Below are 23,473 nucleotides of genomic sequence, written 5' to 3'. Positions count from 1 at the left end.
TGGACTTTATCGCCACCTAGTGGTCATAGCTGGCATTAGCCTTTACAATCTTTCTGGCAGGAGCGAGTCCAGGCATTCGTGCTCAGTTTCCTAAAGACAGTAAAATAAGCAATGGAGAATAATTCCTAATTTACATTTATAACCATCTAAGAAAAATGCTGCACCCATCACTACAAAGCCTGGATGCAAAGGCGCCAGCTTGCAGTTCCGCACGCGCCCATGAGGTGGCGCCTGATGTGCGGTGCCTATTGTCTGCCGGTGAGGCAGTGCTGCTCCCATCCTGCTGCGCACACACACACACTCACACACTGGCAGCCTCATTTCTCAAGGATTTCCTTCGGATCTCCCCCCCGATCTCTCCAGAGGATTGCACCAGACTACTGTACAAGGAAGCAGGTGAGAGGGGAGCGGAAACTAACGGGGGGCTGCTGTTTTTAGCACTGTTAACCCGTCTGGTGCCGATCGCTGGTGCCCAGCTATCAGCAGGGGTGCGGTTGGTCATCCCATGGCAGCTGCTTTCTGGGGGTCCTGGGTGTAAGGTGCTGTCTGCAGCTGGAGGCGATGGGTGCTAATGCCTCATGATCTGTGTGTCTGATGCCCTGCCATGCTCCCTGCTGTGGGACACTGTATCCCTCCCTGCCTGTGCAAGCCTTTCATTGATTGATACATAAATGGGTCATCAGGAAGGAGGGGGCCATGTGTAAACCATTCAGTAGGGTGGTCCGTCACCAGATCCTGGGCAGCGCCATTTATTAGGATCGTCACCCCCAAAATAAGCCTGTGGTTGTGGGCTGCTTGTCCCTGAAGATAGTGATGTAGGGCTTCCTGTACATCTGGGGCATTGGAGTGCTGACAAAGGAGCAGAGGATTGCCCACCGTGCCAGAAGTGTGCTGCCCATCCAGTGGGTGCAAAATCCACAGCTGCCCATGACATGACGGGTGCTCGACCAACGTTCCCAAACTGCTTCCCCCACAGCACGTTCAATTCTTATAACTGAGTAGAATGTATATAGTTGGGATTGTATTGAAAGTGGAATGACCATGTTATGTAGTGGGCTCCCCGCCATACATCCAGGGGAAAACGGAAGATTCCAGGATCAATTGGGGTCTCCGAGGTCAGAATCCCCCACCAGTGATTGTATTCTGGCAGGGCAGACATATCATTGGCACATAATAGTATAGGGAGCAGAACGGCACTAGAGCAGAATGTTTCCAAGCATGCAGGACTGTTAATGGACAGCTGTGTATTCAGGCGTCACAATCGTAAAGGGTAATGGTGCTCTGCATGAATGTCCAGAGAGGACCCGTAGAAGCACCTGTGTGTGCGAAACGGCCGTCGTCCGTGCTCCTATACCGCACCCTCATATGTACCTGATGTCCTGATGGATGTAATTTTCATCTTTCTCCATTAAAGATCACAATCTTCACAGCAAATTCGGGGTGAGTGCCGCATTAGTTTCTTCTCTTTTACTGCATATCATTGGCACAGCCTGTGTGGCCGCACAGGGGCCCATTTCCACCTAATTCTCTTTGATGATGAGCTCGTGGGCCGCAGAGGGCCCATATATTGTCCTTGCCCAGAGACCCTCTTTGGTCTGTGCCCCCAGGGCTTCATACATTCACTTTATACTGAAACTCCATTAAAGTCTTTGATCTGATCCCATGTCCTACCCATATAAGAAGCTTGAAGTGTAAGGCTCCGTTCCCACAGTGAGTATTTAGTGCCTTTCTGATTATGCAGATTTCCTGCACCAATTATGTAAATTACATTACTTACGTTTTTTCATTGCTTTTTATCACATTTTTGACTCTGCATTTTTTATCCCTTTTTGGTGTGTCATGTTTTAAATAAAGCTGCTTCCTGGTTTTTGACTTTGACAAAACTTTATTGATACAGTGCCGATTATGTGTTGTTTTTTTTTGTTGTTTTTTTTTTATGCGTTTCCGCCACAGGAATGCACTAAAAATGCATGTATGTTTTTTTTTTTTTTTTTAAGCTAATTTCTTATGCAAACTTATGGGAAAAGTCTGCTCATAAAACTCAGTATACCCGTAAGAGAAATTGACATGTTGTGGATTTGAAACGCAAGTCTTATCCGGTGTGTGGGGTCGTATCGTCATCACTGATGCAAAACTGCGGCATGCCAGATCACACGGCTGAGGCCTCACAACCGCACACGGCAAACATCAATGCCACAGTGCACCACAACATAAATGAACATGGCCGCACAATGCTACAGTGCACCACAACATAAATGAACATGGCCGCACAATGCTACAGTGCACCACAACATAAATGAACATGGCCGCACAATGCTACAGTGCACCACAACATAAATGAACATGGCCGCACAATGCTACAGTGCACCACAACATAAATGAACATGGCCGCACAATGCTACAGTGCACCACAACATAAATGAACATGGCCGCACAATGCTACAGTGCACCACAACATAAATGAACATGGCCGCACAATGCCACAGTGCACCACGACATAAATGAACATGGCCGCACAATGCTACAGTGCACCACAACATAAATGAACATGGCCGCACAATGCCACAGTGCACCACAACATAAATGAACATGGCCTCACAATGCTACAGTGCACCACAACATAAATGAACATGGCTGCACAATGCTACAGTGCACCACAACATAAATGAACATGGCCGCACAATGCTACAGTGCACCACAACATAAATGAACATGGCCGCACAATGCTACAGTGCACCACAACATAAATGAACATGGCCGCACAATGCTACAGTGCACCACGACATAAATGAACATGGCCGCACAATGCTACAGTGCACCACGACATAAATGAACATGGCCGCACAATGCTACAGTGCACCACAACATAAATGAACATGGCCGCACAATGCTACAGTGCACCACAACATAAATGAACATGGCCTCACAATGCTACAGTGCACCACAACATAAATGAACGTGGCCGCACAATGCTACAGTGCACAACAACATAAATGAACGTGGCCGCACAATGCTACAGTGCACAACAACATAAATGAACATGGCCGCACAATGCTACAGTGCACCACAACATAAATGAACATGGCCTCACAATGCTACAGTGCACCACAACATAAATGAACATGGCTGCACAATGCTACAGTGCACCACAACATAAATGAACATGGCCGCACAATGCCACAGTGCACCACAACATAAATGAACATGGCCGCACAATGCTACAGTGCACCACAACATAAATGAACATGGCCGCACAATGCTACAGTGCACCACAACATAAATGAACATGGCCGCACAATGCTACAGTGCACCACAACATAAATGAACATGGCCTCACAATGCTACAGTGCACCACAACATAAATGAACGTGGCCGCACAATGCTACAGTGCACAACAACATAAATGAACGTGGCCGCACAATGCTACAGTGCACAACAACATAAATGAACGTGGCCGCACAATGCTACAGTGCACCACAACATAAATGAACGTGGCCGCACAATGCTACAGTGCACCACAACATAAATGAACATGGCCGCACAATGCTACAGTGCACCACAACATAAATGAACATGGCCGCACAATGCTACAGTGCACCACAACATAAATGAACATGGCCGCACAGTGCTACAGTGCACCACAACATAAATAAACATGGCCGCACAATGCTACAGTGCACCACAACATAAATGAACATGGCCGCACAATGCTACAGTGCACCACAACATAAATGAACATGGCCTCACAATGCTACAGTGCACCACAACATAAATGAACATGGCCGCACAATGCTACAGTGCACCACAACATAAATGAACATGGCCGCACAATGCTACAGTGCACCACAACATAAATGAACATGGCCGCACAATGCTACAGTGCACCACAACATAAATGAACATGGCCGCACAATGCTACAGTGCACCACAACATAAATGAACATGGCCGCACAATGCTACAGTGCACCACAATATAAATGAACATGGCCGCACAATGCTACAGTGCACCACAACATAAATGAACATGGCCGCACAATGCTACAGTGCACCACAACATAAATGAACATGGCCGCACAATGCTACAGTGCACCACAACATAAATGAACATGGCCGCACAATGCTACAGTGCACCACAACATAAATGAACATGGCCGCATTGCTGCCGACAAGTTGCTTGTTCTGTGACTGCTTGTCACTTGTGTGTCATGGTCGCAGCACGACCACATGCACTTTTTGTAATGGTCCATGTGGTAGTGATCTTCGACCACACAATGGATTCCGACCCTCTAATTGTTTGAATTATTACAGGTAAGTTCACACATGGCAGATGTGAGTGTTTTGCTGGTGCCGTGCCTGTGTATTGCGGAAATCCATTTAGGTGTATGGCACCTATTGATATACTGCTTTATTGCTAATAAAAGGTAACAGCTGCTTGAAATTTCATATCCCTGTCAGATTTTATGTATAAATATGTAACTAGCTCTTAAAGGGAATCCGTCACTAGGTTATTTCTACTCCGTCTGCGAACATCATGATGTAGGGGCAGAGGCCCCGATTCTAGCAATGTATCACTTACTGGGGTGTTTCCTGCAGTTTTGCCAAAATCACAGTTTTATCTGCTGCTGATCTATCAGTTCTCTGAATACTGAGTTTTGTATAATCCTGCTCACACCGCTAAATGGCAGCTTTCTGTGTACATTGTGCATAGGCAGAAAGCTGCCAATCAGTGGTGGGATTGGGCTTATACAGAGATCATAAATTGGAAGACAACATGGCCGCAGGTTTAGTAGTCCTCTAGTGAAAATCTGCTGAGGAAAGAGTGATTTTTATCAAAACTACAGCAAACAGCCCATTTAGTATTATTATTTATTTATATAGCTCCATTGATTCCATAGTGCTGTACATGAGAAGGGGTTACATACAAATTACAGATATCACTTACAGTAAACAAACTAACAATGACGGACTGATACAGAGGGTCAAGGACCCTGCCCTTGCGGGCTTACATTCTACAGGATTATGGGGATGGAGAGAATAGGTTGAGGGTTGTAGGAGCTCCAGTGTTGGTGAGGCGGTAGCTTCAGTGGTGGTGAGGCGGCAGCGGGGTCAGTGCAGGCTGTAGTCTTTCCTGAAGAGATGGGTTTTCAGGTTCCGTCTGAAGTATCCGAATGTGGTTGATAGTCGGACGTGTTGGGGCAAAGAATTCCAGAGGATGGGGGATATTTGGGAGAAGTCTTGGAGGCGATTGGACGAGGAGCGAATAAGTGTAGAGGAGAGAAGGAGGTCTTGGGAGGACCGGAGAATGCGTGAGGGAAGATATCGGGTGATTAGTTCAGAGATATATGGAGGAGACAGGTTATCATACCTCCCAACCGTCCCGGATCCAGCGGGACTGTCCTGATTTTGACAGTCAGCCCCGCGATCCCGGGCAGGACATTAATTGTCCCGCACTGGTTGGGAGGTATGTGAATCACCCGGTCGGTCAGCTGAGAGCTCCCTGCACCCGGCCAGCACAGCAGCACATAATGGCTGCTCTGTGCACAGGACCTGTGATGAGGTCACAGGATGGGAGGAGTCAGGGGTCACATGATCGGATTCGGGAGGCGGACCTCCGTGTACAGGACTTTGCTGGTTGCCATGGCGCCGGAGGAGGGTAAGGCAGCGTATGTGTGTGGTCAGGAGGTGTTTACAGGGTGGATGTAGCAGAGCCGTGTGTGTACGAGGTGTATGGAGCTGAGCCGTGTGTACGAGGTGTACGGAGCCGTGTGTACGAGGTGTACGGAGCCGTGTGCATGAGGTGTACGGAGCGCAGCCGCGTGTGTACTAGGTGTACGGAGCCGTGTGCATGAGGTGTACGGAGCGCAGCCGCGTGTGTACGAGGTGTACAGAGCAGAGCCACGTGTGTATGAGGTGTGCGGAGCAGAGCCATGTGTGTGTAAGGTATACGGAGCGGAGCAGTGTGTGTAATGTGTATAGAGCGGAGCCGTGTGTGTACGAGGTGTACGGAGTAGTGCCGTGTGTGTACGAGATGTATGGAGAGGAGCCGTATGTGTATGAGGTGTACGCAGCGGAGCCGTATGTGTGCAAGGTATACGGAGCGGAGTAGCTTCTGCAATGTGTATGGAGCGGAGCGGTGTGTGTATGAGGTGTACGTAGTGCCGTGTGTACGAGATGTATGGAGCGGAGCCGTGTGTGTATGAGGTGTATGGAGCGGAGCTGAATGTGTACGAGGTGAACGGAACGGAGCCGTGTGTGTTTGAGATGTATGGAGTGGAGCCGTGTGTATGGAGCGGAGCCGTGTATGCAAAGTGTACGGAGCGCAGCCGCGTGTGTAGGAGTAGCTATGTGTGGCCATTATACGGTACGAAGTATCATGTGCGGCCAATATACAGTATGGAGCATCATGTACGATCATTATACAGTATTGAGCATCATGTGTGGCCATTATACAGTATTGAGCATCATGTGGGGCCATTATACAGTATGGAGCATCATGTGTGGCCATTATACAGTATTGAGCATCATGTGGGGCCATTATACAGTATGGAGCATCATGTGCGGTCATTATACAGTATAGAGCATCATGTGGGGCCATTATACAGTATGGAGCATCATGTGGGGCCATTATACAGTATGGAGCATCATGTGGGGCCATTATACAGTATGGAGCGTCATGTGGGGCCATTATACAGTATTGAGCATCATGTGGGGCCATTATACAGTATGGAGCATCATGTGTGGCTCTTATACAGTATGGAGCATCATGTGTGGCCGTTATACAGTATGTAGCATCATGTGTGGCCGTTATACAGTATGGAGCATCATGTGTGGCCGTTATACAGTATGTAGCATCATGTGTGGCTATTATACAGTATGGAGCATCATGTGGGGCCGTTATACAGTATTGAGCATCATGTGGGGTCATTATACAGTATGGAGCACTGTGTGGCCATTATACAGTATGGAGCATCATGTGCGGCCATTATACAGTATGGAGCATCATGTGCGGTCATTATACAGTATGGAGCATCATGTGCGGTCATTATACAGTATTGAGCATCATATGTGGCCATTATACAGTATGGAGCATCATGTGCAGTCATTATACAGTATGGAGTACTGTGTGGCCGTTATACAGTATGGAGCATCATGTGCGGCCATTATACAGTTATGGAGCACTGTGTGGCCGTTATACAGTATTGAGCATCATGTGTGGCCATTATACAGTATGGAGCACTGTGTGGCCATATTTTTTTGTTTATAATTATTCTTTATGAACAGTGTGATCAGCAGTGCTAAATGGGTGTGGTTAAGACGTGGATATGGGTGTGACTAGTGAATGGGTGTGGTCAGAGGCATGGCCTAAAATTTGCCGCGGCGCGCGTTGCACGCCGCTAACTTTGTCCCTCTTTCCCAGCTTCAAAAGTTGGGAGGTATGGGTTATGGATGGCTTTGTAGGTCAGTATTAGTAATTTGAACTGGACACGCTGAGGGAATGGGAGCCAGTGAAGAGACTTGCAGAGGGGGGAAGCAGAGGAGTAGCGAGGAGAGAGATGAATTAGTCGGGGAGCAGAGTTAGGCTATGTGAATACATTGCAGATTAGGCTTAGGAATTTCTGGTGCGGATTCTACCTCTCCTGGCAGAAAACGCACCTGTGGATTTGTCACATTTTTTGTGCGTTTTTGCTGCTGTTTTCTTGCTTATTTGCTGTGTTTTTTACCCCTGCGGTTTTCTATAATGGAATGGGTACAAAAACGCTGCAGATTCACAAAAAAGAAGTGACATGCTACTTCTTTTAAACCGCAGCGTTTCCGCAGCGGATTTTCCGCAACGTGTGCACAGCAATTTTTTTTTCTCATTGATTTACATTGTACTGTAAATTAATTGCGGATCTGCAGCGCTTCTGCACTGCAAAAAACTGCTCTTCACGTATTCGTGTTTTTTGCAGGCTGAATGTCTCGAAACCACCCCTTATCCCCCAAATAGATGGCCGACTTTGAACTGAGTCGCGAAACTCGCACATACAAGCCTATAGGTTTGTGAAAATCAATCAAGCAATTCATGTGTTGTGCAATGGCTAGGAGAAGCTTTGCACGTTTTTTTTTTTAGCATATGCGATCATCACTGATGGCAAAAACTGAAACTGATGAACATCTGAACCACATGGATCAGTCTGCTGTCCCTGATTAACACTGTAATAGAAACTTTGCTAATGTTTACTTTTTTTTTTAACATGTGAAATACTGATGATAAAAAGTGACACTAGTGAAAATCGTATCCAAAACACTGATGAAACTCAGAGCGGTTTTTGTGTACGTGAAAAGTCATGCCGTCTGAATGATGCCTAAAGGCAGAGGACACTTGACGTTGGTGCCATAAATTTGTGGATTAGAGATCGTCTCCACCAAGGTAACGTCTTTGGATAGATTAGCAATAACCGTACGCCTAGGAGCAGGTACGGAATGGGGCTGAAATTCAGTCCTGGTGTTTGAAATCACACAGGCCCATGTTGTCCCCGTCCCCAAGAACCAGATGGGATATATCACTAATATTACCCTGGATGGAGGAAAGGAAGATTTACTACATGACCAATATTTCTAATGATTCCCCTGACCTGCTGGGGTAAGTCAGTGACTTTGTGCTCCATCACAACTCTTAACAGTGTGGGTATCTTGAGAACACCGATTCTGTTAACAATGTAGCAGACAAGGCAGCCCACGACCAGACATGCCCTACTGGCATTTGCCAGAATTGCCAGATGGCCAGTCCGGCCCTGCCTAGGAGTGTCCGCTCCGCCAGGTTACTCAGTTGTGTGACCACATATAAGCCAGTGTTTTATGACAGGAGGAGAGCTGGGTGTACGTTCTGTGCAGGTGTTGTAAGCCCGAGACCTTTCTATAGGCAGCCATCATGAATCCTGCAATACCTGTTTAGTTCCTGATGTATTTACCTAAGGTGAAATTTCTGTTCTATCGGTTATCTCTGTAGAAATCGGTTGCAGATAACATGGCAACACTTATTGCGCAGGCCCATCCAGCATTGTCAGGGCTAGTTCACAGTAAGCTGTGCCGTGTCACGTCATGGAGAACGTGCTCACATGTCAGCAGCGTTTAGAGCGTATTTGTATAACTGTGACACTGAGATATACTGTGCTTTTACACACAGACTATTGACTGGTAAAGGGGTCGATTCATTAACTGATGTTACACACAAAACAGTCTTAAAGGGGTTGTCTGGTCTTAAATTACAAATCTGCAGTCACTCTAGACCCCAGTCCAGAGCCTCTCACCTTGCCAAATCTGTTCTCATGCTTTGCACTGACGAGGGCCAACAGCCCGAAACACCGTGTCTGCGAATTGAGATACTGATTTGGCTTTTATCCTAAGTCATATTGCACGACTCGATAAAGGGTTGATTGTGACTTGTAGGATCGCTACTTCCAACTGGTGGCGCTGTAGAGTTTAAGTCCTCTTTTTCTCAGAAGAGGCAATTTGCACAGTCACTCTATGTGACTTCAGATGTTGTGAATCCTTAGTGTGTGCTGTGAGGATTCTCTGGCTCTGGCAACGGCGGTCATGTGGCTTGGAGTAAACTATATGCACACTCCTGGCTACATTCTGACTAGACTGTTTCCGGACTGGCTCAATACACTTGAATTAAGCAAGGCCTTTCCTATCTAGTAGGAATGTGGCTGGGAGTATTCATATAGCATATTTGCGGTCACATGACCGCATCGGAGAATCCCAACAGCGTGCAGTGCACATGATGTGACGATTCACAGGTTTGCTGTTACTAAGTGACTGCAGGCTTGTAGTTTAAAGGGAATCTGTCACCTCATTTTAGGCCTATAAGCAAAGGCCACCACCATCAGGGGCCTTTGCATTCTATAATGCTGTAGATAAGCCCCCGATGTAACCTGAAAGATAAGAAAAACAAGTTAGGGTACCGTCACACAGTGGCACTTTGATCGCTACGACGGCACGATCCGTGACGCTCCAGCATCGTAACAATATCGCTCCAGCGTCGTAGACTGCTGTCACACTTTGCAATGTACGACGCTGGAGCGATAATTTCATGACGTATGTGCGATGTAGAAGCCGTTGGTTACTATGCGCACATCGTATACAATATCGTGCACACCTTTGTTACACCATGCGATCATGCCGCCACAGCGGGACACTAGACGACGAAAGAAAGTTTCAAACGATCTGCTACGACGTACGATTCTCAGCGGGGTCCCTGATCGCAGGAGCGTGTCAGACACAGCGAGATCGCTGGAACGTCACAGATATATCGCTGGAACGTCACAAATCGTGCCGTCGTAGCGATCAAAATGCCACTGTGTGACGGTACCCTTAGATTATACTCACCCAGGGGTGGTCTGGGTCCGATGTGCGTTGCGGTCCGGGTCCGGCCCCTCCCATCTTCATATGATGACATCCTCTTCTTTGCTTCCTGTCGCGGCTCCTGCGCAGGCGTACCTTGCCCTGTTGAGGGCAGAGCAAAGTACTGCAGTGCGTAGGCGTCGGGAAAGGTCAGAGAGGCCCAGCACCTGCGCACTGCAGTACTTTGCTCTGCCCTCAAAAGGGCAAATTATGCCTGCACAGGAGCCGTGGCAGGAAGCAAAGAAGAGGACGTCATCGTATGAAGATGGGAGGCACCGGACCCGGACCGCAACGCACATCGGACCCGGACCGCCCCTGGGTGAGTATAATCTAACTTGTTTTTCTTCTCTTTCAGGATACATCGGTGGCTTATCTACAGCATTACAGAATGCTGTAGATAAGCCTCTAATGGCGGTGGCCTTAGCTTATAGGCCTAAAATGGGGTGACAGATTCCCTTTAAGACCTAACAACCCCTTTAATGAAGGGCTTGCTGGAGTACAATGCACAAAATACATTAGGTGGCACATACCACATAAAGAATTCAGCGCATACTCTCAGTGGCGTGTGCCTTGCCAGAAGTGCTACTACAGACAGTGACTGGATATATCCAAAAAAGAAGGGAAGTAACAAACCAAGGAATAATTAAAATATAAAGAATTTTATTAAATATGATTAAAAGACAAATGTGCAATTCATATGTAAACGTATATAGAACAAGGGGAAACACAGCAAAGTGAACCCAGGGCAATCCACAAAATATGACTGGGTATGTATAAGTTAGTCACTACATATATATGCACCAGCAGGCTCTGGATTATAAAGCATACATGACCATAAACAAAATACAACGGAAGTCCATATAAAAGATCTTAACAAACTGTATAGGTAGTACATAAGCTACAAAAATATGTAGATAGCAGTAAGAGATAGATGTGTCTATTGTAGACTACTATAATATAATGAAGGAGAGGTCATATACTCATATCCCTATGTGGTGTTAGTAAGAATAAAAAGTATAAGACTGTGCCAATAATTAGGGTAACCACATAGGTCCGGACTAAAGTGTCAGTGCATAATGCATACGGCGCAGAAGGCCATATAAACCCATATGGGGGCCATATAAAGAGGATCATAAACGCAGTGTCAGTGCTACATGCATACCTGCTGGTACAGGGGATCGCTGTGGCACAGGATAACCCCGACGCGCGTTTTGCAGCGTGGCTTCTTCCAGGGGGACTGGAGTAGCATTTCTGGCTTATGAAATGCTGGCACTTTCGCTAAATTTGATGGTTGTTGTAACGACACCCTGTCCCAGCCCTTATTGCTCTTGAGCTCTGCCCATTTTGACAGCTGCTTCAAACTATCTTGAAAATGAAAAAACTCAGTGTTGCACAAAATAATTTGCCACCTAGTGTTTTACCACAGTAGTGTGGTGTTAAAGCTTTGCTGAATTGGGCCTATGTCTCACCAGGCCCATTTTATTTTTTTAAAGGGAGAATCTGGATTCTCCAAGTGGCCAAACACTGACCCGTGTCCGCCAGTGCAGGAGAAATGTGGCTCATTAAAATGGCAATTTTTGCAATCAATTAATTAGTCTGACATCCATTCTGGTTCATAGAGGGGATCATTGCTGGAGACTGCACTCTGAGGTTCATCTGCACTTTTAAAGGGTTGCTCCACTACTTTTGTATTGATTACCTATTCTCGGGCACCGCCATAGATCATACGTTCTCAGTGCTGACGCCGGTCAGATGTTAGTAGTTGCAGATCTGAACAGCACAACTCCGTCAACTGTGTAGTGACCCCATGCCATGTATTGCAGATCTGACTATATTCAAATGAACAGGAGTAGATCTGCAGCACCCAGCAGCGGCCACTACACAGTGTATAGAGCTGTGCTGTTCGACTCTAAAACCACTAACATCTGGCCGGCTCTGAGAACAGATGACGGGTGCAGGTGCCAGAACCCCACTGATCCAATATTCACCTTCACAAAGGATAGCTCATTAATATAAAAGAAGTGGAGCATCACTTTAAGACACTGCAGGGTAACTGTAGCATTACATGGCAGCCATACAAATTCGCTGCTGTCCATGTAATGCATGGATAGGCCGACCTCTGTTCTGCCTAATGCTCATTTTAATATGATAGCACCTTTCAAGAGGTACACCCAATAAAAAGTACATAAATGAAATGTCATTATAAATAAGTTCATACATAACTTAGCATATCATACTTATTTTATCTAAGGCGGTAATTGGTATAGATTAAAAAATGGCTGCTCTCTTGTTAGGCTGTGTTCACACGTTGCACTTTTGCAGTGTTTTTTTATGGAAAGCTAAAGCTGTGTTTACGCTGCCTGCGAGAAGATTTTGCTGCTTTTTTTCTTAGGTTTTGCTGTGTTTTTGTAGCTTTTTTACTGCATTTTTTGTCAGGGTACATTTGTCTCTTGTACATGCTGTTAAAGTTTAGTGCGTAAAAAAAAATTTGAATCAAGATCATGAGGTTTTGGCACCAAAAAAGTCAGCAATACCTGATACCTACTTTTTTGCACTACCTATTGCTGTCAATGGGTGAAATACACTGAAAAAAAAAAACGCCAAAAGAAGTGACATGCTGCATTTTGCAAAAACCAGGCTATTCGACAAAACAGTCAGGGAAAAAAAATTAAGGTGTGTGCATGAGATTTCTGATATCTCATAGACTTTGCTGGTACTGTGAAACGCAGCTGAAAATTTGCATAAAAAACGCTGCAAAAAAACGCTCAGTGTGAACATAGCCTTAAACTAACAGAAACATGTCCTAAAATTTTCGCAGGACAGGCTCCTAGGAGCATGTGCGGTAGGAAGCTCCGCTGCTGTGACCTGGAGACAGCTTTACAGTACCTGGTATCGATTATCTGCAGGTTACAGCAGCGGAGCTTCCTTCTGCACATGCTCACAGGCTCAAGTCCTAACATTCTATGAAAGGTTTCTGCCTCTGTCACAAGACGGCAGCCATTTTAATGTTATACATAATTAAAAAAGTGGGATGATACCTAAAGCAACCAGTCAAGTTCCATATTTTCATTTATTTACGTCAAGTGAGAAGAATAAAGATGTCATTGGCTGTGATGGACAGTCCCTGTATAATGCATAGGTCACGCACCCTGTGGTGTGCAGATGTTTCCATTTTGCTAAGGCAGGGACAAAAATAAATGAAAATGAAGTTTGTGATGCCATTGTGCTCTTAATTCACCTCTGTTTCCTGATAGTGTGATGTAATGTGGTGCATTCCGAATAGTCCAGAAAACAGAGAGGCTGTTGATAAAGTTTTACTTGTTGCATGAATACACAGGTACATCCTGATAAACGATGGTTTAACAGAGATTCAATTCCTATGCAGCAATCACAGTTACTTTCTGGTATAGTAATGCAGATATAACAATAGTGCAGTGATTCCCGAGTCTCAACTTATTGCTTTTATGCACAGTCCTTATCTCACAGCTGTCTGAGCTGAGACCCTGTTTTATCTTTTACAGCAGTTCTGTCTGCCTGCTACCTGTTACTTTACTTTTCCAGAGCAGCACATTGGTACACAAAATGTCTCCTCTCTGTGGTAAACCCAGGGCCCTGGCCATGTAGTCCAAACATGTGATTTTATAGACAGATATGGAAAGAAGGGCTGCTTTGTTAACCCTTTACAACCTCTTGATGCAGGGCCGGCTCCAGGTTTTCATGGGCCCTGGGTGAAAGAGTCCCTGTGGGCCCCTTTAACACATACCCCAATTCATAATGCACGGATACGGCAGAGAAATATAGGTATAGTACAATGCCAAAGATTTCACTTACTTCTTACATTACATGAGTGATATCTATTGTGCATTCTACATTAGCTCAGAAACCGGACAGTATAGTCCTCTATACAGAATAATGAGCCCCATATATTGCTCCAAACAGAATAATGAGCCCCATATATTGCCCAATACAGTATAATGGCCCCATATAGTGCTCCATACAGTGTAATTGGCACCACATAGTCCTCTATACAGAATAATGAGCCCCATATATTGCTCCAAACAGATTAATGAGCCCAATATTATGCTCCATACAGAATAATGAGCCTCATATAATGCTCCATACAGTATAATGGGCACCACAAAGTGCTCCATACAGAATTAGCCGCATATATTGCTCCATACGGAATTGACCCCATATAATGCTCCATACAGTATAGTGAGCCACTTATAATTCTCCATACAGTATATGATGGGCCCCATCTATTGCTCCATATATAATGGGCCTCATATAATGCTCCATATAGTACATGATCGGCCCCATACAGTATACTGAGTCCCATATATTGCTCCATACAGAATAGGCCCCATATAATACTCCTTACAGAATGGGTCCCATATAATGCTCCAAAAATAATTGGCCCCATAAGATGCTCCATGTATAATGGGCCCCATATAATGCTCCATATATAATTGGCCATATAAAATGCTCTATATATAATTAGTCCCATAAGATGCTTCATATATTATTTGCCCCATATACTGCCCCATATTGAATTGGCCACATAAGATGTTCCATATTAAATTGGCCCCATATAATTCTCCCTATAGAATTGGCTTCATAAGATGCTCCATATATTATTGGCCCCATAAGATACTCCATATAGAATTAGCCCCATATAGTGCTCAATTTATGGGCCCCTTCTGATGGTCCCCATATATTGCTACAAATATAAAAAAAAAAAAAAAAAAAAAAAAATGAAATACTCACCTCTCGTTGCTTGACGCTGCTCTGGACTCCTCAGCATCTTCCTGCTCTCTGTGCTGCTACTGCTCAGGCAGAGGGCGCGCACTGGTGACATCATCGCGACCTCTGACCTGAACGTCACAGTCAGAGGATGGAAGACCCTGCAGCGCTGGAACCGGGAGAGGTAAGTATCGCAAGTGCCGGGGCCCGGAGCAGGCGGGGGGTCCACTTGCGGGGGCCGGCACTTGCCCGGGTGCGCCGGGTGCTGACGCCAGCCCTGTCTTGATGGCAGAACATAAGCCCAACACTCTATGCATATATAAGCCACTTCTATGTACTGAATTCTCATGTACCTCGTCTTATATGATGGAAAGTGCTGCTGATAAAAAGCTACCGTAATTTTTATCCTCTAAAAGACATGACCAATGACAGACGAGCATTTTCTCAGTCTACATTTGATTCCTGGGCCGGTTTAGACTAAGTAATCATTGGGAATGAAGGTTTGTACAGGGGGATCATCACCCCATGTGAAAGGGTCTTTATTCTGTCAGACCATACAATGTGACCTCTCGCCGCTCAGTGGTGGCTGATGATAGTTCTGGTCAAAGGTCAGTTTCACTAGCTGATATGGGAACAAAGCATAATTAGCATTATTATTGATGGGAACAATGAATTTGCCTTTTTGTAACTTGGAAGAAGATAAAGCTAGACAGATATCAGGGATGTGACCGATTTCCTACAAAGGTGGAAAGTAAAACATCTTCGTACACCTGGGATTTGTTGCATTTCTGTTTGTTCTATAATGTCCATATCCATCCAGCTGTAGGTGTCCTATACACAACGTAGGCTACCGGGAAGTAATAATCCAATGCTAGTTATATTTTTTTTAATGTTTTATGAGATCTGTTAAGGGCCTGGAACTGAACCAAGATCGCTAAATGGAAAATACTTGGACTTTATACCGTCTGATAACCTGAAAAGTTTACAGTCTTTGATTCTGAATTATAAGGCTATGTTCACACCTTGCGTCGGGTCCCTGCGGGTTTTCCCGCAGCGGATTTGATAAATCTGCAGGGCAAAACAACTGCGGTTCTCCCTGCAGATTTATCGCGGTTTGTTCCGCGTTTTCCGCTGCGGGTTTCCGCCTATACTATTGATGCTGCATATGCAGCAATATGCAGCATCAATAGTAATGTTAAAAATAATAAAAATTGGTTATACTCACCCTCTGATGTCCGGATCTCCTGGGCGCTGCACCCGGCGGTCCGGTTCCAAAGATGCTGTGGGAGAAGGACCCTTCGTGACGTCACGGTCATGTGACCGCGACGTCACCGCAGGTCCTGGTCGCACAGCAACTCTGACCGGACGGCCGCGTGCAGCGCCCAGGAGCTCCGGACATCAGAGGGTGAGTATAATCAGATTTTTTATTTTTTAACCCCAAATATGGTTCCCAGGGCCTGGAGGAGAGTCTCCTCTCCTCCACCCCGGGTACCACCCGCACATTATCCGCTTACTTCCCGCAACGTGGGCACAGCCCCATGCGGGAAGTAAGCGGTTCAATGTATTCCTATGGGTGCAGAATCGCAGCGATTCTGCACAAAGAAGTGACATGCTGCGGGTTGTAAACCGCTGCGTTCCCGCGCGGTTTTTCCCACAGCATGTGCACAGCGGTTTGCGGTTTCCATAGGGTTTACATGTTACTGTAAACGCTATGGAAACTGCTGCGGACCCGCAGCATCAAAATCGCGGCGGTTCCGCGGTAAAAACCGCTAAGTGTGAATATAGCCTAAGGCACTGAGAAAGTACTGAATCGAACAGCTGGGATGTCTCCTTTATTTCTAGAAGGCTCCGATCAGACGTCTACTAGTCATGTACAGTGGGGAAAATAAGTATTTGATACACTTACGATTTTGCAAGTTTTCCCACCTACAAAGAATGGAGAGGTCTGTTATTTTTATTGTAGCTACCCTTCAACTGTGAGAGATAGAAATTAAAAATATATACAGAACATCACATTGTATGATTCTTACATATTTCATGCAATAAAATGCAATTTAATTAAGTATTTGGTCACCTATCAACCAGCAAGAATTCTGGGTCTCACAGACCTGTTAGTTTTTCTTTAAGAATCCTTCCTACTCTGCACTCATTACCTGTATTAATTGCACCTGTTTTAACTAATTACGTGCATAACAGACACCTGTTCACGCACTCAGTCACACTCCAACCTCTCCACCATGGCCAAGACCAAAGAGCTGTCTAAGGACACAGGAACAAAATTGTAGACCTGCACAAGGCTGGGATGAGCTACAGCACAATAGGTAAACAGCTTGGTGAGAAGGCAACAACTGCCGGCACAATTACTAGAAAATGGAAGAAACACAAGATTACTGTCAATGTTCCTCAGTCTAGGGCTCCATGCAAGATCTCGTTTCCTGGGGTAAGGATGATTCTGAGAAAAGGCAAGAATCGGACCAGGACCTGGTCAATGACCAGAAGAGAGCTGAGACCACAATCTCAAACATTACCATTAGTAACACACTAAGCAATCATGGATTAAAATCCTGCAGGGCACGCAAGGTTCCCCTGCTCACGCCAGCACATGTCCATGCTCATTTGAAATTTGCCAGTGACCATCTGGATAATCCAAAGGAGGCATGGGAGAAGGTCATGTGGTCTAATGAGACCAAAATAGAACTCCACTCCCTGTCTTTGGAGGAAGAAAGAGTAAATCTCCAAGAACACTGTCCCAACCGTGAAGCATGGTGGGGAAACATCACACTTTGGGGGTGCTTTTCTGCAAAGGGGACCGAATGACTGCACCATATTGAAAAGAGGATGGCTGGTGGTCATGTATCCTGAGATTTTGGCCAACAACCTTCTTCCCTCAGAGCATTGAAGATGGGTCATCGCTGGGTCTTCCAGCATGCCAATGAGCTGAAATACACAACCAGGGCAACTGAGGAGGGGCTCCGCTAGGAAAAATTTCAAGGTCCTGGAGTGGCCCAGCCAGTCTCCAGACTTGAACCCAATAGAAAATCTTCAGAGGGGGCTGAAACTCAATGTTGCTCATGGCTGCCCCGAAACCTGAACGATCCGGAGAAGATCTGAATGGAAGAGTGGGCCAAAATCCCTGCTACGGTGTGTACAAACCTGGTCAAGCACTCCAGGAAGTGTCTAACCATTGTAATTGCAAACAAAGGTTTTGATACCAAATATTAAGTTTTGTTTTTCTATTGAATCAAATACTTATTTCATGCAATAAAATACAAATTAAGTATGTAAAAATCATATAATGTGATTTTCAGTTTTTTTTTATTTTTAGATTGTCTCTCACAGGTGAAGTGTACCTGCAATAAACATTACAGACCTCTCCATTCTTTGTAGGTGGGAAAACGTACAAAATTGGTATTCTCAAATACTTTCCCCACTGTACCTAACTACTTTGGCACCAATTGCACCTGCAGAGGGGTAAATTAGTATTTGAGACACTGCCGATTTTGCAAGTTTTCTCACCTGACTGTGGACCTATGTCCAACCACAGAGTGGCCGCGGGTATCTCAACCTTAGCATGACAGCTTTGTATACTGTATTTCTATGAGACAGTCGCACTCAGGTCCCAGGCCCGGCCATTCCGCGCATTGTGATCCGTGATCAGAGATCCACGGGCATGTGCACGAGCCTTAGTCTGCTTTTGGTATATTTTACACTAACTGAATGGTTTTGTTAATTTTTCACAATACATATTTTTATGGATCTCGTTGATTTATAGTTCTGTCTACTGGAACAATGGGAGGTAAAAAGGTAAACCCCAAAACTAGGAATTCACATTTCCTTAACGGGTGAATGGAAAGATAAGTACTGCCGACTACACTATGACACATGGACCAAAAACTGATCCAACACGCTGAAAAAAAAAAAGGTAACCTTTTCAAATATGAGAAAATGGCCATCAGAATGAAGCCTAACACAGGTGGAGACCATCTTGTATGACCAGTATTCAATTCTTATGCCTAATAGGCGGAGCCCTTAAAGCCAAAACTTTACTGAAAGTTCTCATTGCTGGTCATTACATGAAGCTAAACATTTTCATTTGTTTTCTATTTCTGTGGCTCATGTTTCATCTGTTTCCCTTTTTCTTTATAGAAATACTCATAAGTTGGTTGTCTGTTGCTAATTATATATTTAATTTTCCGAATGCAATTAATTTCGGTTATGTTATATGAGGTCGTACTGTGTCTAATAATAGCTTTGCGTGCATGTTGGTTTTATGTGAGCGCTAAGCAAATGTGTTTAAAGAATTAGCTTACAGCATATTGATGGAAAATTTGTCAGTAGAATTTCCCTTTATCAGATCTCCCACTGGGGAATAATGAGTGTTGCGTGTAGGCTTTTCATTTTACCATCCACTCTTTCATAGGCGTGGACCACAAGAATTTATCTACAGTTTTCTCCTTTCTTCTAGTAGTCTTTCCATGAGTGTGAATGATGTTTGTTACATTGTTTGCCTTCATTCCTATGTGCCTCAACATTGCCTGTGGTATTTGTGAGTGTGCATATATGACCCCCCACTCTTTACAAAAGCGAAATTTCAGAGACCAGTTCTCAGGATTAATGGGGGTCCTGGCGGATGAGCAATATTTTCCAATGTTGGGACTAACCTTTTATGATGGCCATACAAAAAATGATCATCCAGATCAGATTGTCCTGCAAGAATGAATCCTGAAAATTCCCGAAATGCTCACTGAAGATCGTTTGTTCTTTACTTGGTGTCATTGAACATGTAGTCCCGGTTTCAACAACTTTTACAGCTAATCTAGATGAAAAAATATAGGGTTAAATTCTCCTGGTGGACATTTATTCAACCATCAACTTACTAATCAGTGTTTTAACACAATGGCTGCCATAAATGTATGATGGCCGTCTGTTTAAATCATCCCCCCAACAAAATCCCCCCAAAATTACATATTTGGTATTGCTGTGTACATATGTTCGCAAACTTACAAAATATAAAAATATTTATTCCATACAATAAGCATTTTTCAGCGGCTCCAATAACCCCAAAATGCAAAAATAAGCAATCCACACAAATATCACAAAACGGTATCAATAAAAACATGAATTGACGCACACAGAAAAAAAGATTCATATACGTCCATTGACTGAAAAATTTAACAAAAGTTGTAGGTCTCAGAAAATGGCAACACAAAGCAATGTACTGTATTTTCTTTGAAAATTTCCTCCAAAATGTTTTACCGCTTGATTTATTTTTTTGCCATATTATTTATTTTAAGCAATTTTGTACATTTGGTATCACCATAATACTGTCTTGGAAAATTATGTTGCCAGGTTGTTTTTCCATGACAAACGTGGAATTGCATTTTTTTTTACCATTTCACATAACTTGGAATTTTTTTCCATGGTTTTTCAGTGCATTATATCGTAAAAAGAAAATGGTTTATATTCAAAACTACATCTTGTCCCATAAAAATCAAGCCCTTGTATGGCTGTGTCAGGAGACAAGGAAATTGTTATTGATTTTGGAAGTGCAAAATACAGTTAGGGCCAGAAATATTTGGACAGTGACACAAGTTTTGTTATTTTAGCTGTTTACAAAAACATGTTCAGAAATACAATTATATATATATAATATGGGCTGAGAGTGCACACTCCCAGCTGCAATATGATAGTTTCCACATCCAAATCGGAGAAAGGGTTTAGGAATCATAGCTCTGTAATGCATAGCGTCCTCTTTTTCAAGGGACCAAAAGTAATTGGACAATGGACTCTAAGGGCTGCAATTAACTCTGAAGGCGTCTCCCTCGTTAACCTGTAATCAATGAAGTAGTTAAAAGGTCAGGGGTGGATTCCAGGTGTGTGGTTTTGCATTTGGAAGCTGTTGCTGTGAGCAGACAACATGCGGTCAAAGGAACTCTCAATTGAGGTGAAGCAGAACATCCTGAGGCTGAAAAAAAATAAAAAATCCATCAGAGAGATAGCAGACATGCTTGGAGTAGCAAAATCAACAGTTGGGTACATTCTGAGAAAAAAGGAATTGACTGGTCAGCTTGGGAACTCAAAAAGGCCTGGGCGTCCACGGATGACAACAGTGGTGGATGATCGCCGCATACTTAATTTGGTGAAGAAGAACCCGTTCACAACATCAACTGAAGTACAGAACACTCTCAGTGAAGTAGGTGTATCTGTCTCTAAGTCAACAGTAAAGAGAAGACTCCATGACAGTAAATACAAAGGGTTCACATCTAGATGCAAACCATTCATCAATACCAAAAATAGACAGGCCAGAGTTAAATTTGCAGAAAAACACCTCAAGAAGCCAGCTCAGTTCTGGAAAAGTATTCTATGGACAGATGAGACAAAGATCAACCTGTACCAGAATGATGGGAAGAAAAAAGTTTGGAGAAGAAAGGGAACGGCACATGATCCAAGGCACACCACATCCTCTGTAAAACATGGTGGAGGCAACGTGATGGCATGGGCATGCATGGCTTTCAATGGCACTGGGTCACTTGTGTTTATTGATGACATAAGAGCAGACAAGAGTAGCCGGATGAATTCTGAAGTGTACCGGGATATACTTTCAGCCCAGATTCAGCCAAATGCTGCAAAGTTGATTGGACGGCGCTTCATAGTACAGATGGACAATGACCCCAAGCATACATCCAAAGCTACCCAGGAGTTCATGAGTGCCAAAAAGTGGAACATTCTGCAATGGCCAAGTCAATCTCCAGATCTAAACCCAATTGAGCATGCATTTCACTTGCTCAAATCCAGACTTAAGACGGAAAGACCCACAAACAAGCAAGACCTGAAGGCTGCGGCTGTAAAGGCCTGGCAAAGCATTAAGACGGAGGAAACCCAGCGTTTGGTGATGTCCATGGGTTCCAGACTTAAGGCAGTGATTGCCTCCAAAGGATTTGCAACAAAATATTGAAAATAAAAATATTTTGTTTGGGTTATGTTTATTTGTCCAATTACTTTTGACCTCCTAAAATGTGGAGTGTTTGTAAAGAAATGTGTACAATTCCTACATTTTCTATCAGATATTTTTGTTCAACCCTTCAAATTAAACGTTACAATCTGCACTTGAATTCTGTTGTAGAGGTTTCATTTCAAATCCAATGTGGTGGCATGCAGAGCCCAACTCGCGAAAATTGTGTCACTGTCCAAATATTTCTGGCCCTAACTGTACATAAATCTCCGATTCCTTAAGGAGTTAAAGGAAATCTGTTTGTTTTCTGCATCTTGGACCACATGCACCATGAATCCGGGTCCAGCCCTGCTCTTGCTGCTATGCATACATGGCTGTAATAACGGCGCCAATCTCTGATTGTGCCCCCGGTATAGGCAGCATGAATCAGCTGACTGCTTCCCCTGAGAGTCACACACCACATGGCATGGGCAGGCTGAAGACATAGGGAGGAGGATTTGTGCCACCACTATGTTTGCTTGGAGACTTGCTTGCCTTGATCAATTCTTACACACGTTAAAATAATAGGTTGAGGGAAGGTTTCCCCCTTTGAGCATTCATGAGAATAGTTTCATTTACTGACAGCAAGCAGATATATTAGAGACAGTGAGGAATTAAAATATGAAATGGTCCTTATAAAATGATGCTCACTTGCGTAAGACTAGACCATTTCTTTTGACCGTTTTACGCCATCCAATAATTGGACACTCATCCCTGATTAAATATTAGTGTTAACCTGCGGGCAATCTCCAATCAACGAGCAAAGCTCTGTTGACTGATTTGATTTTTATGTTTGCATAAAAATCATCGTTATTGGCAGTATACCTCTACGAGTATAGTCAACAGAAGGTTGGCAGAAGGAGCTTTCTTGTACAGGCTTGGCTCAAGCTGCCCTGTCTAGCGGGTCCCAGGGCTACACTGGCCCTCATCCTTTAACCCTTATACAGGAATATGGACTTATGTAGGCCCCCTGGGTTGTGTCCACCGAGTGAAGTCTGGCCGTCAGAGCAAGCTAACAGAGAATAGCCAGAACCAGGAGTTGAAGAACAAAATCTAGGACGTGCAGTGCCTGGAAGAAATCCCTGCCTACTTTCTTCATTACAATACCACCCCCCTCCCAGGCAGTGTCTTCATCCTGCTTTTGCGCAGGTGCCGTCAAGTCTCGGATGCTGCGCAGAGACTCACATAAGCAGGTTAAAGACACTGCCATTAGAAGGGCGGATTAGGCACCCGTAACCGCATGAGTGCATGGCACATGTATGAGATTACGGCGCTGCATCTGCACGTCACAGGGCGGTGTGACGTTCATGGGAAGGGGGTGGTATTTTAATGGAGAGGAGCCAGGGATTTATT

General features: G+C 44.5%; 1 protein-coding gene across 1 annotated transcript in view; it reads left to right on the top strand.

Moving 5' to 3' along the window:
- Positions 1 to 265: 265 nt before the first annotated feature.
- The window catches only part of PIK3C2B (phosphatidylinositol-4-phosphate 3-kinase catalytic subunit type 2 beta), a 153,264-nt gene continuing 130,056 nt past the window's right edge, over positions 266 to 23,473 (top strand). Inside the window, exon 1 of the mRNA XM_069756193.1 lies at positions 266 to 396. The gene's annotated coding sequence lies outside the window, so the exon portion shown is untranslated. The remainder of the gene's footprint in view (positions 397 to 23,473) is intronic.

Source organism: Ranitomeya imitator, chromosome 3 (genome assembly GCF_032444005.1).
Source record: "Ranitomeya imitator isolate aRanImi1 chromosome 3, aRanImi1.pri, whole genome shotgun sequence".
NCBI classification, from domain to species: Eukaryota; Metazoa; Chordata; class Amphibia; order Anura; family Dendrobatidae; genus Ranitomeya; species Ranitomeya imitator.
Note: the sequence above shows the minus strand (reverse complement) of the source record. Positions and strands in the feature narration are given on the sequence as shown.